Genomic DNA, 13,458 nt, shown 5'->3' with positions numbered 1-13,458 from the left:
TTCAACGGTTCTCAAGCAAAAATCGGCCAATACTGCTACAATTTCACGTTCGATATTCGAATGAAGTTCATCAATTGTCGCTGGCTTGTTGGCACAGACCATTGAACGTAGACCCCTCAAATAGTCTAACGGCGTCAAATTGCACGACCGAGGCGGCCAATTGACTAGGCCATTTCGTGAGATAACACGTTCACCAAACTTGGTTTTCAATAAATCGCTGTGTGGCTTGTGGCGCCGTCCTTTTGGAACCACATATTGCCGAAGTCCATATCATCCAATTCGGCCCAAAAATATTCGGTTATCATTGAGCAGTAGCGATTCCCATTAACAGAAACGTGCCGATCTTGATCATCATGAAAAAAGTACGGTCCAATGACATTGCCGGCCTATAAACCACACCAAACCGTAATTGCTGCCTGACCAATAACGCAAATTTTGCTTATTGACGAAGCCATTCAGTCATTTTCAAGTTCTTGCTCACCCCAATTCATGAACATACGCCGATTCTGGTAGTCAAGCGGCTTCAGTTCTTGCGTCAATTTAATCTTGTAAGGATATAGGCGAAGATCTTTCCGCAAAACTCACCACAACGACGTTACAGAGATGCCCAACGCTTGAGAATCACGTATGAGAGACTGATTTGAGTTTTCCTCAATTGATGCGCTAGCTGTCTTCTCGACACTACAAACAAGTGGTTTGTCTCACTGGTACGGATTGTGCTACGCCTGTGAATTAAAATTTTTCCTCTTGACGCTTAATTGTTGATCTAACAGGACGACTATGACGACCATAAATTGAACGTAGCGCTCTTAAAGTGGAGGCCACTGACTTCGAATTTCGGTAGTAAATTTTAATACTTTCAACTTGTTGTTGGATCATATATCTTTCCATGATGAAATGGCAAACCTTACTGAAGAGAAATGTCAAAAGAGCGGGAAAAAATATGGCGTCGTTTGCTCTTCCCATCGGTTTACTTTTGTACGTTCCTATTGAAAAAACCGTTAGATTTCGAGAGGACTTTGCATATTCATGTTTACCTAAATTTCGAAGTGATTAACTCTAACTTGTCTTGTAACATTGCAGCCGAGGCAATAATTAAAATTGACAAAGCATTGACCACACGCAACGTAGCAAAGAGGCTGGAACACGAGTAAGAATACCGAGACAATGAGGTTTTACCCGGTCATAACCGGCCATAACGACTTTTGTATGCCGATTAATGTAGAAAAGGAATGACGGTTAAAGCTTATATGCTATATATGTATATATTCTATGGAGGTACATATGTATATATAAACATAGGCATTTTTATCTACAATTGTTGATTCATAATAAACTAAAAAATATTCTCCATTAAGATATAGTAAAGATTATGAAAACATACATATGTACGCACATATATTTCCTAATTATGCTTTATAATATCCTTCAAAGAGGCCTAGCAAAATATATTTTAATTAATAAACAACAACAGTCAACGATAAGTTCATTAATATAATGAAAGTAAGAAAGCGGCTGGCAATGTGAGAGACATAAAAGGCGATTGTGGGCAGCGTGCGAGTGCCTCCGTCTTCACTTGTTTGTTTATTGCATATTTTTTTAACATTTGTCATTAATTTATTGCCAATTAATTGATGAGACATTTGTTATTTTCACTTTTTGACAGCGAGCCAAAACACAAGCCTGCATTCGTGCCTCCTTTTTGGGATGAGTAAGTGCCGAGAATTGCTAAATTTACTATATTTCATTCATGAAATCGATCGGTTCAGTTGCAGCAGATAGCGATCCATTTCTGTATGTCAGTCTTAATCTTTAATCTTTGCTTTCTTTCACATACATTTTTCCCTTATTTACACTCGTCTTTGTAATTTAGTAATTAAGCTGTTGGCAATATGTAACGGCTTATCTTAATCGAATATGTAACTACCGTACATACCTCCATATGTAATTAACTGTAGACAATTAATTTATATTACACTTTCTTTATTGGGAAATTTGCACAAGGAATGTGCTTGGAGATCGGCGAGAAATTGCGCTGCAAAATAATTTTCGATATTTAATGCATACATACATATCCAGAAATATATACATACATACATATCTGATCAAATTTGAATCGGACTGCCAACAAAAATGTAGCGCCATTCGCTTCTACTTTCTATTGATAAGCCCGCATCTCGAATTCAGCAATGATTCGTTTGATGAACATACGATCCGCAGCTATGTCTCTTTCGCAACCTTTAGTAGACGTTGTTTTTGCAAATGGTTCTGGTCTTTTGGTACGAGTCTAGCATTGACACGCTTCATACCCGAAACATTTAACCGAAATGTGTTTAGTCGATCCATAAGAAATGCTAAGGTCCTCTGATATCCCGCTGATGCCAATACAACGATTTTTAAGGACAATTTCTTTTAGTTTTTCTATGTTATAGTCATTACGTATAATAGAGGTGGTTGGAAGACTCTCAGAAGACAAGTTTTTGGTGACTTCACGATCTTCACTGAATGCTTTGTGCCACTTGAAAGCTTGTGTGCGTGATAAGGACCGCAAAAGACAACTGGAACTGGAACACTTTCAAAAAGTCTCGTCAATGATAGTAAAACATTGCATTGATCTCTTCATAGATATCTCAGGATAAACCTGCAATGGGTTCCAGGACGTAGTGATATTTTTGATAACTGTGAAGTAGATATACTAACCAGAGCGAGCAGCACACAACAATTACACTCCGGAAAACACGACGAACATGTTATAACTATTGCTCAGTCTCAGTGGAGTCAATCCCTAACTTGCAGACAAACGTGGCGTGAATGGCATATGGGCCGCACCGCCTATTGAAATTCAAAAGGAATAACATAAGAACTTTGGTTGAAGTTCTAACTGGTCACTGTCAGACATGCCAAGAGAAGACTATAAGTCATCTACTATGAGAATGCAAAGCTTTGAATAGGAAATGAATCGCAATTATCGGTCGAAGGTATCTTGACGACGCCTCGGAAGTTGACCGTATAAAACTTCATACTGAAACAAATTTTAAGAATTTTTTCAGGAATATGTTCGAAGATAAGTAGCGTCTAAGCTTCTATACGAATTGATAGTCATTGACCTGAGATATAATAAGGTCCACTCCGGTTATGTAGATCCGACTGTCGTGTGAACTCTCCTTCTCTTTTTAAATACATACATACGTACATATGTTTCTTGGCTTACAAAAGACAATGCGGACATAGTATTCAAAATTATTATTGGGACAATATTTTTCTCGCTTCTTTTACAAATGGATAGGTAGTTCAAAATGCCAAGTCCTAATAATAAAATCTTTTTTCTCTTATATCAACATGCGTCCATGTATTTTCTTTGAAAGAGGAGGCATTTATTATTGAAGTAGTGATTCTTACATTGGCTTTAAAGGATACTTCCGATGGATATGTTGTTTCTAAGATTAATGAATTTGTCTTTATTGTCAATGTTATGATTGTCAAGTGTGATGTTCATTCAGATAATAAATTCGGAGCAAACGGAATCTGTATTTAGTCTATTATCTTAATGTTATGCTTTTATACTTGAGCGACTTGGTTCCGCATAGACAGCTCTTTTTCCTTCTGTTGAAATCCGAAGCCGTCAGATGTGAAGTAAAAATCCTTCCCTTTCAGTTTTATTGAAGTTTTGGGTGAAGTGATTCATAGTCCACTTATCAAGTCTATAGCTATTCATTAAACTTCATTTCTTTATTCCACAAATATCTCCTTCTCTCATTTTCGCTCCTCTTCCTCTGCTATATCATGGCAGCGATAAGCTTTTTAAGCAACCAATTGCACTGATATTTCCTTTTTGAAGTATTTGTATCCTATATTGGAATGAGATACTTTTTTCAATACTTGTTAAGCTCTCATGTTACTTTTGTTGATATTTCATCATGGAACGTAACCGTCAATGGCGACCGTTATCGTGCCCTGATAACCGACTATTGGATGCCTAAAATTAAAAGCTCCTGATTTCGGCGACATTTGGCTTTAACAAGACGACACCACTTCCCACAAATCGCATCAATCAATGGATATAGTGAAAGAACACTTCGGTGCGAAGATGAATTTACGTTTTGGGCAGGTCGATTGGTCACTAAGATCGTGTGATATCAAACCGTTAGACCTTTTCCTGTGGAGATATGTAAAATCTAAAGTCTATGCGGCAATACTCCCTTCGATTCAGGCCTTGGAGCGAAACATCATTCGCCAGTTACCGGTCGAAATGCTCGATCGGGTCATGGAAAATTGGACTCAACGAATGGCCCATCTGAGATGAAGCCGCAGCCAACATTTGAATGATATAATCTTCAAAACATAAATGTCAAAGAATGCTCTTTCGAATAATAATAAACATTCCCCATTAAATTTGCAGTTTCTGTGTTCTTTCTTTAAAAAAGTAGGGAACCTCGAAATGGATGCTTTTATATTCTTTTCTCATTTTCGCTTTTTCCCCGCTGCTATATCATGGCAGCGATAGTCTTTTTTAGCAACCAAGTGCACTGATATTTCCTTTTTGCAGTATCTTTGAGTGATTTGCACGAAGGTGGTGTCTCTACAAACAAGATAATTTAAATGAACTACATTTGATCACAAAATTCAGTACTTGAGGTCGAAGGACTTCGAACATAAGTACATAGATTTGGGTCATCCTTTATAAATATGTACATATGAATATATTATTTTGAAATGCCTAGAATTTATAACAACATTACAAAGATACATCAAACGGTATCGAGAACCGCTGTCTATCTTAACCACCTCATGTAAGTATTTGTGTCTGTATTTAAATTTTCTCTATTTTTGAAAGAAACGTTAACAAAGTCTCTTCTAATACCGGTTTTGTAATTTTTTTCCATTTAATTGCATATGTATGTATGTGGGTACGCTTTTTTACAACTCCTGATCCATTATACAATTAATCTTCATTAGATCATTTCTTCAAAAAAAAATTCTAAAATTCACGCTTTTTAAACTCAGTCACAGCAGTTCAAAATTGTGGGGCTTTTACTCGTATATACAAATTTACATACATACTTATGTACATAATTCAAATAATAAGAAACACAAGTGTATTATGCGTGTTAGACCTCATTTACTTTAAATGCGCAAAAAGTATTCGGTGTAAGTGCGATCAATCAAAAAGCACCGAATTCAAAATTCCCGTATTACATAAAAAAATTCTTGTATAACATTAAATATTCCCATTCACGTTCTCTTGTCGCTTGAGGTTTCACGTGCTGTCGCAGCAGCTCGCCAGACGCCGCCTCTTTCGGTAATTTCTTTTACATCTAAAATGTGCGTGATCTCCTAACGATTATTCGATTTGTGATATAGTGAAACCGGTGTAGCAAGAAGAATAAAAAATTGCTAATTATTCATTATCGAAAGTAAAAATGAGCATTTACATAAATACGAAGAGACCAGCAAACGGCGTGAACTCGTTCATTGAAACGTCACGGCACCTGAGCTCAGAACCCTAACGCGACAATTGGCCGGCAGCAGGTAAGACAAAATACGAGATAAACAAAATCGATTAGTGACGTCGTCAAACTAGTCACGCTGATTAGAGTTAAAGTGATTTACATATAGTATACACATATGTATATATGTAAATGTATTTATATGAGAGATTACCTAGTAAATCCATGTAACAACTTGCTGCTTTGAACCGCTTAGAAGCGGTTAGAAACCAGTGAGCATAACGCCAGCTTATAATGTAATGTAACTGCATATTTGTTTACATCAGAGTGTAATTTACATATCCACATAATCGAGTAACTTTACCTTTGATTAATTAAAATTCCAAAATTTAGCGACCTTGAATGGAAACTATCTCAAAGAAATTTTGGTGTGGTTCATCCCCTTTTCAAAAATTTGGGCTCTTAAAATATATGTAAATTTGTGATAAATATGAATTTTTCCACCGATTAAAGTGCTTATACCAAAAATATTTTAATTATGCTGCGTAATAGAAAGATTTTGTGCTCTTTGGGTTTCCCCAGTAAGCCGCTTTTTGAAATCTCTTTCGCAGGTATTTTCACCTAAAGTGAAAAAGATAAGTGTTTTAGTTAAAACTTCAACTTAGCACATGGACGAAGGAAAGAAAAACTGAAAACTTTATATGACATTTTTACAAAAAAAAATGAAAATTTCGCGACATTTTTTTCAAATAGTTGTAATCGAAAATATCCTTCATTCAAGTCTTTAAGAATTGTATCTCAAAGACCTGTGTAAAATTTCATAAAGATCGGTTGAGTAGTTCTCGAGAAATCTTGCCGACCGACATCAAAAAAACAGTTTCGAGAAAAACGCGTTTAAAGACGGCGCACTTAGCCTAGTTGGCTTCGAGCGCACAAGTTCTCAAGTCTGTATCTCAGAAACTATTACTCGAATCAACTTGAAAATTTAGAACAACATTCCAGGAGTGTTGTAGAATTTAATAAGATAAAAAAATTAGATTTATTTGAAACCCGTAAATTCATATAACCCCTTAAAACAAGCTGCCAAACGCTGCTAATTCGAAATGTCTTTCCTCTCTTTCTCTATATCAACCGAAAATGAGCTTCGAACAAAGATCCAATAATATTTTTGTTTTTTTTTTATTGGTAAAACTCTTACCGAAACGTTTCAATTGATGAAAGAAGTTTATGGCGATGATTGCCTAACCCTAGCAGAGTGCACGAGTGGTTTCAACGTTTTCAAAGTGGTCGTGAGGACATAAATGACGATCAACGTGTGGGCCAATCAAAATCCGTGATCACCGGAAATTCCATCGAAACTGTGCATGAATTCATCAAAAATTAGCCGAAATCATCATTGAAATTCATGGAAATGGAATTGAACATATCTAAAACATCGATTTATCTTTTTTTGACCGAACATTTGGGCTTAGGAAAGGTGCGTGCACGGTTTGTTCCGCACAAATTGACTGACGACCAAAGATTGCTTTCATCGATCGACGCTTGTGACCGATTATTTGATCAAAAATCACATTTTAACCATTAACCACTCCCCCTATTCACCTGATTTGGCACCGTGCGACTTCTTCCTTTTCGGAAAAATGCATTTGCTCATGAAAGGTACGCGTTATGCAGATGTAGAGGCCATTCAAAAGGCTTGCACTGGCATACTACTGGCGGCCATACCGGCTAACGAGCTAAAACACTCGTTCGACATGCTTTTGGTCAGTGCAAAAAAGCTGTATTGAAGCAGAAGGAGGCTATTTTGATTACACTAAATTTATTTTGCCGAAAAAAACATTTATTCTGTTTTTTTTAAGTCCTGTTTACTTTGGAACACCCCTTGTAGTGTGGAATCCAACGTGAAAAAAATTTTGCAATCAAATGTTCGTACAATATTGAGTGTACGCTGGTTCCACTAATGCCTATAGCTCTATCAATTTCACCATGGGTCTCATAATGATCTTGTAGTATCAGTTTATGCACGGCATAAATAGTTTCCGGGACCACAACTTTTTTTAGACGACGGTCACCAAATTCGACGAGTATTCTATGACCTCGATTGAATACCATCGATAAACGCTGGTCCTTTAGTTAAGTTCACCTATGCTTTTTTGCTGAGTTCCACGTCGAAAATTTCCATTTTGTCCACGACGAAATTTGTAAAAAATAATAGTGCGAATACATTTGCGATTTATTTCCATTATTTGGCTAAGATGAATATTTTAAGTTACTGCAATCAGTGCGAATAGCGCTCATATGTCAAAACGTTCTGAGTTTCCGGTGTTAATGAAATATAATTATTTCCAGGAAATTCAGCATAATCTGGATTTCCATTCCTTTGTTGGCTAGATAAATTTCGAACAAGTCAATGCGTTTGGGTAACCGTAGAATGAGGTTGGTGAAAATAGTTGATACTCTAAAGCTTTCAAAAGAAAGTTTGGATATATCATTCACAAAAGTTTAGTTATCCTAAACCTCTGTGCAAAGTGGCTGTCGATAGATTGATTTATCGTGTAGCAAATCAATAAAACCGAATGCAAAATTGTTTGAATTGGAATAAAATCGAATCACTTCCGCATTCAATGTATTCTCAGGTATTGTTTTGAAATTTCAAGATAATAATTGTTGCTTAAAAGTGCCTAGACTGAGTCATAGATAGAAATAGAAATATCATAAAATTCTTACTGAAATCTGGCATATTACTATGATCTATTTATCGGCAATTATATTGAATAGTAAATTAAAATTTTACTAAACAAATCGTTTTCCTGATTGTGTGAAAATTTACAAAGGCATTTGTAAACATTTTCATTATTTCTTAATTATCACAGCGCCATTCAGGGTTTCTTGTAAGTGCGTACACACGCCAAGAATTTGTAAGCTCGTGCTAATTGACTTAGCGCCATTTAACCATCCATTGGATCTATAGTTCCATTTACATTTAGTTGTATGCGCTCATAATTTTTCACATTTAGTATAATGTTAATAAATATCAATATGAATACTCCTTATTTATTGACTCCTCTATGACTTTGCTTTTCTTGTAATTTTTGGGTTGTAAATAAAATTCTAAGATATTTACGAAACAGATGTGAATGCGTTTATGTTGTTGTTAATAGATTTATTTTTGAAGAATTTAAAGGTGTCAAGGTGTATCAAATAAATCTAATAAATTACTCAAACTAGGCGTTACGTGCGTTTTACATATTAGTAAATAAAATTAAAAACATTTCCTTAAAGAATGAGTCGAACTACAGTGCAAGTAGATTTGTAAATAAAAATGTATATAGGAATTTTATAAATCAGTGACTTTTTATATATTGACGAACCGTCTTAAACCGAACCCAAATAAGCTAAAGCAATTAACTTCGATTCCAGATGTGCGCGAGCCACGGTATTTAAGCCTTAGTCTGATAAAAATCGTATTCTTCTTTATTGGCGTAGACACCGCTTACGAGGTTATAGCCGAGTTCACAACAGCGTGCCAGTCGTTCTTCCTTTTCGCTTTTTGGCGTCAATTGGAGATTCTAAATGTAGCCAGGCGCTTCTCCACTTGGTGCTTTCTCCGGCGGTTACTGCGTCGAATACTCTCAGGACTGGAGTATTTTCTCGCATTCGGACGACATGACCTAGCCAGCGCAGATGCTGTCTTTTAATTCGCTGAACTATGTCAATGTCGTCGTATATCTCGTACATCTTATCGTTCCATCGAATGCGGTATTCACCGTTGCCAATGCCCAAAGGACCATCGATATTCCGCAGAACCTTTCTCTTTAAAATTCACAACGCCGACTCATCAACTGTTGTCATCGTATGTGCCTATTCCCCCCAGGACGGAGATGATGAATGACTTGTAGAGTTTGGTCTACATTCGTCGAGAGAGGACTTTGCACAGAAAAGACCAAAAGAGATAGGTTGTGTCGAAGCTAGGATGAAAGGTTGGAAGGATAGTCTTCTGTAAAAGCTCTTCGTCAATCATAGCTTTAGGGTACCGGACCGCAGTAGTTAAAATGGCTGCTATTAAAGTGGCGGTAAACGTATTGCCTTAAAGTGTAGCCTCTTGATCGTATCCATTTACGCCGAAAGCAGAATAGTAATACTAGCACTGAACACTCTAGCTGTGCGTTCAAAGCTAGTAAAAGGGTGTCTGCTCCTACTAGAAATTGCATAAAGCTACTTCATCGTCTGACTTGTTTGGGTGTCTGGTCACAGCAAAATCGCTGGCAACTACAAGGCCAACTAGCTAGCCGGTGGTGGCACCCATGCCCTGCTCATATTGGAATGGGATCGAGTTGGATCTTCATAGGCATTTTGCGTTCTAGCTCTGAAGGAATGCTTGCGCTTAGCAGGTGCTGGTCGACGACACGCTCCTGAGTGAATGCATAATTTTGGACTTGAGTAGAATTTAGGAGATCTTCTTGTTGGAATCATTGGCTTTGTTGTTGTTGTAACGAGTACCTAATCCCGTTAGGATGGTAAGGATTAGATAAGTTTTTGTTGGCCTTATCCAACGGTAGGCCCAGGAAGTGTGACATTTCGACGGGGTCGAACAAAACGGTGTCAGATGAGTAGGGTTAGCAGGGTATGCAAAGAGGTCGCCAGTGTCATGGTTGGCGTTCTTACTGGATTGGCAAATATTGCCCAAGAGGCATTCATGTGGTGAAGGCAAAAATCTTGAAGGACGGAAATTGTCAAATTTCTATGCAGGAAAGTGAAGTGAAAACATCCATGCATTTTTTCTCAATTTGTCCAGCCTTTGCAAGACTAAGGTTGAAACACCCGGCAGCCTTATCTTTGTTGAACCAGAAGGCAGAGCAGAAACTGATATTGGCCGTCTCAACATTTTTGTGAAAGGCTCAAACCGCTTTATCGATTTTTTTAGGTAACACAACGAACCGGCGGTTCAGCTGTCCAAATGAGATGCTTGTTATGATCGACCTCATAACCTAGCCTAACCTTAGAAGCTTGAAATTAAAGCTTAAAAAGAGATTATGATTCTATACTTTGCCAGGAGAGTCGAGGTACACCCCAATCTAAATACCTTCTTACCTAACTAAGTAGTACTCGTAATTATTAAGTTTTTTTTGATAAACTCTTATTGTAAGTACTTGATCGTTAATTCTCGTACTCGACTTACAAATACACAAGTTCACGAGCATTGTGCTTTTACGACACTAGTGAAACAAAGTTATGTGTTTGTATCCATGCAGCATTCGCTAACGCCGATTGGTTTGTCCATACGCAATTCTATGCTGTGAAAGTAATATGCGCGTTTCGGCTCATGTAAACAAGATCGCGGAACAATTGAAAGAACGGCAAAGCTGAGAAACTTTTCGCATATTCCATGTTGTTTATTTTTCAAGTGGGACACATGCTCAGCGAAAATCCCATAAAATTAATTATTTCATTTATTAAATGATACTTTTTCATATGAGTACAACGACAAGATCGCATGGTGCTGCTTCTTAGGCAGTCGGCGCGTTTTCTGTGTTCTTTTTTTACAAAAATGGTTTACATTATATTTTATTATGATTTTTATATAGTTTAAGAAGTGTTACTGATACTTAATTTGCTATTACTACATATAAATAAATAAATATTTAAATTATTTAAGCTAAATGGAAGAGATCGCACCCGTGGATTATAGACAATTTAAAAATTATTGGCATATATCGGTCAAAGATTCGATTGCTGCCATTAAAAGATTTTTTTTTTTTTTTCAAAATTAAATATGTATGTATACAAAAATCGCCAAAAATTGTTTTAACCAGCTTTAACGTCGTTCCATGCCCGCTATTGATAAGTTACTCCCTGGTGCCCCGAAAACGGATAATGTCATACAAGTTGCGTTCCAAAGTAAACAGGACTTTTTGAATATAGTGCCCCTGGTGGCGCCATCTACATATATGTCGACTGGTGCGTTAGAATCTACTATCTTTATCGATTGTCCTGTGAGAATTTCATGACATTTCATTGATTGGAAGTGAAGTTGTTGTGTTATAAGTGTCAGTATGTTTGTGTTAGCGGTGCGAAAATGAGCTTCGAACAAAGAGCCAACTTTAAATTTTATTTTAAAATTGGTAAAACTTTTACCGAAACCTTTAAATTGATGAAACAAGTTTATGGCGATGATTGCCTATTCCGTAGCAGAGTCCACAAGTGGTTTCAACGTTATCAAAGTGATCGTGAGGACATAAATGACGATCAATATGTGGGTCAATCAAAATCCATGATCACTGGACATTCCATCGCAACTGTGTTTGAATTCATCAAAAATCACCCGAAATCATCATTAAAATTCATGGAATTGAACATCTCCGAAACATCGATTTATCGCATTTTGACCGAACATTTGGGCTTACGAAAGGTGTGTGCACGGTTTGTTCCGCACAAATTGACTGACGACCAAAAATTGCTCAGACTCCAACATTCGAAGGATGATTATTTGACCAAAAATCACATTTTAACCACTATCCGTATTCATCTGATATGGCACCGTGCGACTTCTTCGTTTTCGGAAAAATATGCTCATGAAAGGAACGCGTTATGCAGATGTAGAGGCCATTCAAAAGGCTTGCACCGTCATGCATGCCCAAACCGGCCAAAGAGGTAAAACACTCGTTCGTCATGCTTTTGGACTGTGCAAAAAGCTGTATTGAAGCAGAAGGAAACTATTTTGAATAAAATAAATTGATTTTGCCGAAAAAACCATTTGTTCTGTTTTTTTTAAGTCCTGTTTAGTTTGGAACATACCTTTTATATGATCTTGTGATGTCAGTTCGCTAAACGGTGTAAGATAGTTTCTCAAAAAACAGTAAGCTGGACAGCAAGAAAAGTCATACTTCAATTAACAAGCGCAAGCTTGAAGCCACTTCACAGAAGTGTGTTACACTGTTTAAGCAGAATCCAAACATGTTTCTTTATGATTTCATGGCTGTCCAGGAAATATGGATCCAACCAGTCGAAACAATGTACTTTACTGGCTAACCTGCTCAAAGGAGTCGAAGTTTGAGCTATCTGTCTGATAAGAATTGACAAGCGTTTTCTGAGATTCACGAGGTCTGATATACACTGACTAAAAAACGATCACTGAGCTCTAATGCGTCGAATTCTGGCATCACGAAAATCCTGTAAGTAATCGAAAAAAACCTTCGTCCAAGACTATAAGAATTGTATCTCAAAGACCTGTGTAAGATTTCATGAAGTTCTCGAGAAAACTTGCCAACCAACTTCAAAAACACAGTTTCGAGGAAAACACGTTTAAAGACGGCGCCTAGCTAACCTCGAGCGCACTAGTTTTCAAGGCTGTATCTTCAAAACTATTACTCGTATCAACTTGAAAATTTAGGACAATTCCCTAGAGGTGTTGTAGAAGACAATAAAAAAAATCGATTTTTTGAAACCCGTATACCCATGTAACCCCTTAAAGAAGTTGGAGAATCGTGGATAAAATTTAGCGCCGTTTTCACAAGATTTTCGGGTTTTCTTTACGAGGCCAAATGTTTATTGAACCACCAAAGTATATACATATACTATATATTTATTGTTTCTAGAACTCTTCCTAGTTCTAACTTAGTTTTATAAGCCCTCGTGCGACAACAAATCTACGAAACCTTACACATTAAGCAACAATAAATAAAACAAACATCAACGACATTTAATTTCTAATTGTTTATTATTTCTCTATTTACTACCACTAACAAAGCTTCACAGCAGCCCCAAGAAACGCTTCAATACAAACAAACAAAACCACTTACCGTGTTGAGCCCGGCTCCGTTGGCTGCAGCTTCACGCTCATTTAAACTTATGACTGCGTCTAGCTTGTTTGCTTCTGTGTTAGTTTGTATGATAAAACTGAGCGGTCGGCACTTAAGCCCTTCGTGGCTTTATGCGCCAGCAACAACAATTGATAATATCGATCACACTTGTTGTAACTGATCGATATACGAATGAGCGTGGTAAAAAGTGG

The sequence above is a fragment of the Bactrocera tryoni genome, chromosome 5, assembly GCF_016617805.1.
Source record: "Bactrocera tryoni isolate S06 chromosome 5, CSIRO_BtryS06_freeze2, whole genome shotgun sequence".
NCBI classification, from domain to species: Eukaryota; Metazoa; Arthropoda; class Insecta; order Diptera; family Tephritidae; genus Bactrocera; species Bactrocera tryoni.
The sequence above is the reverse complement of the archived record's forward strand: the minus strand, read 5'-3'. Positions refer to the sequence as shown.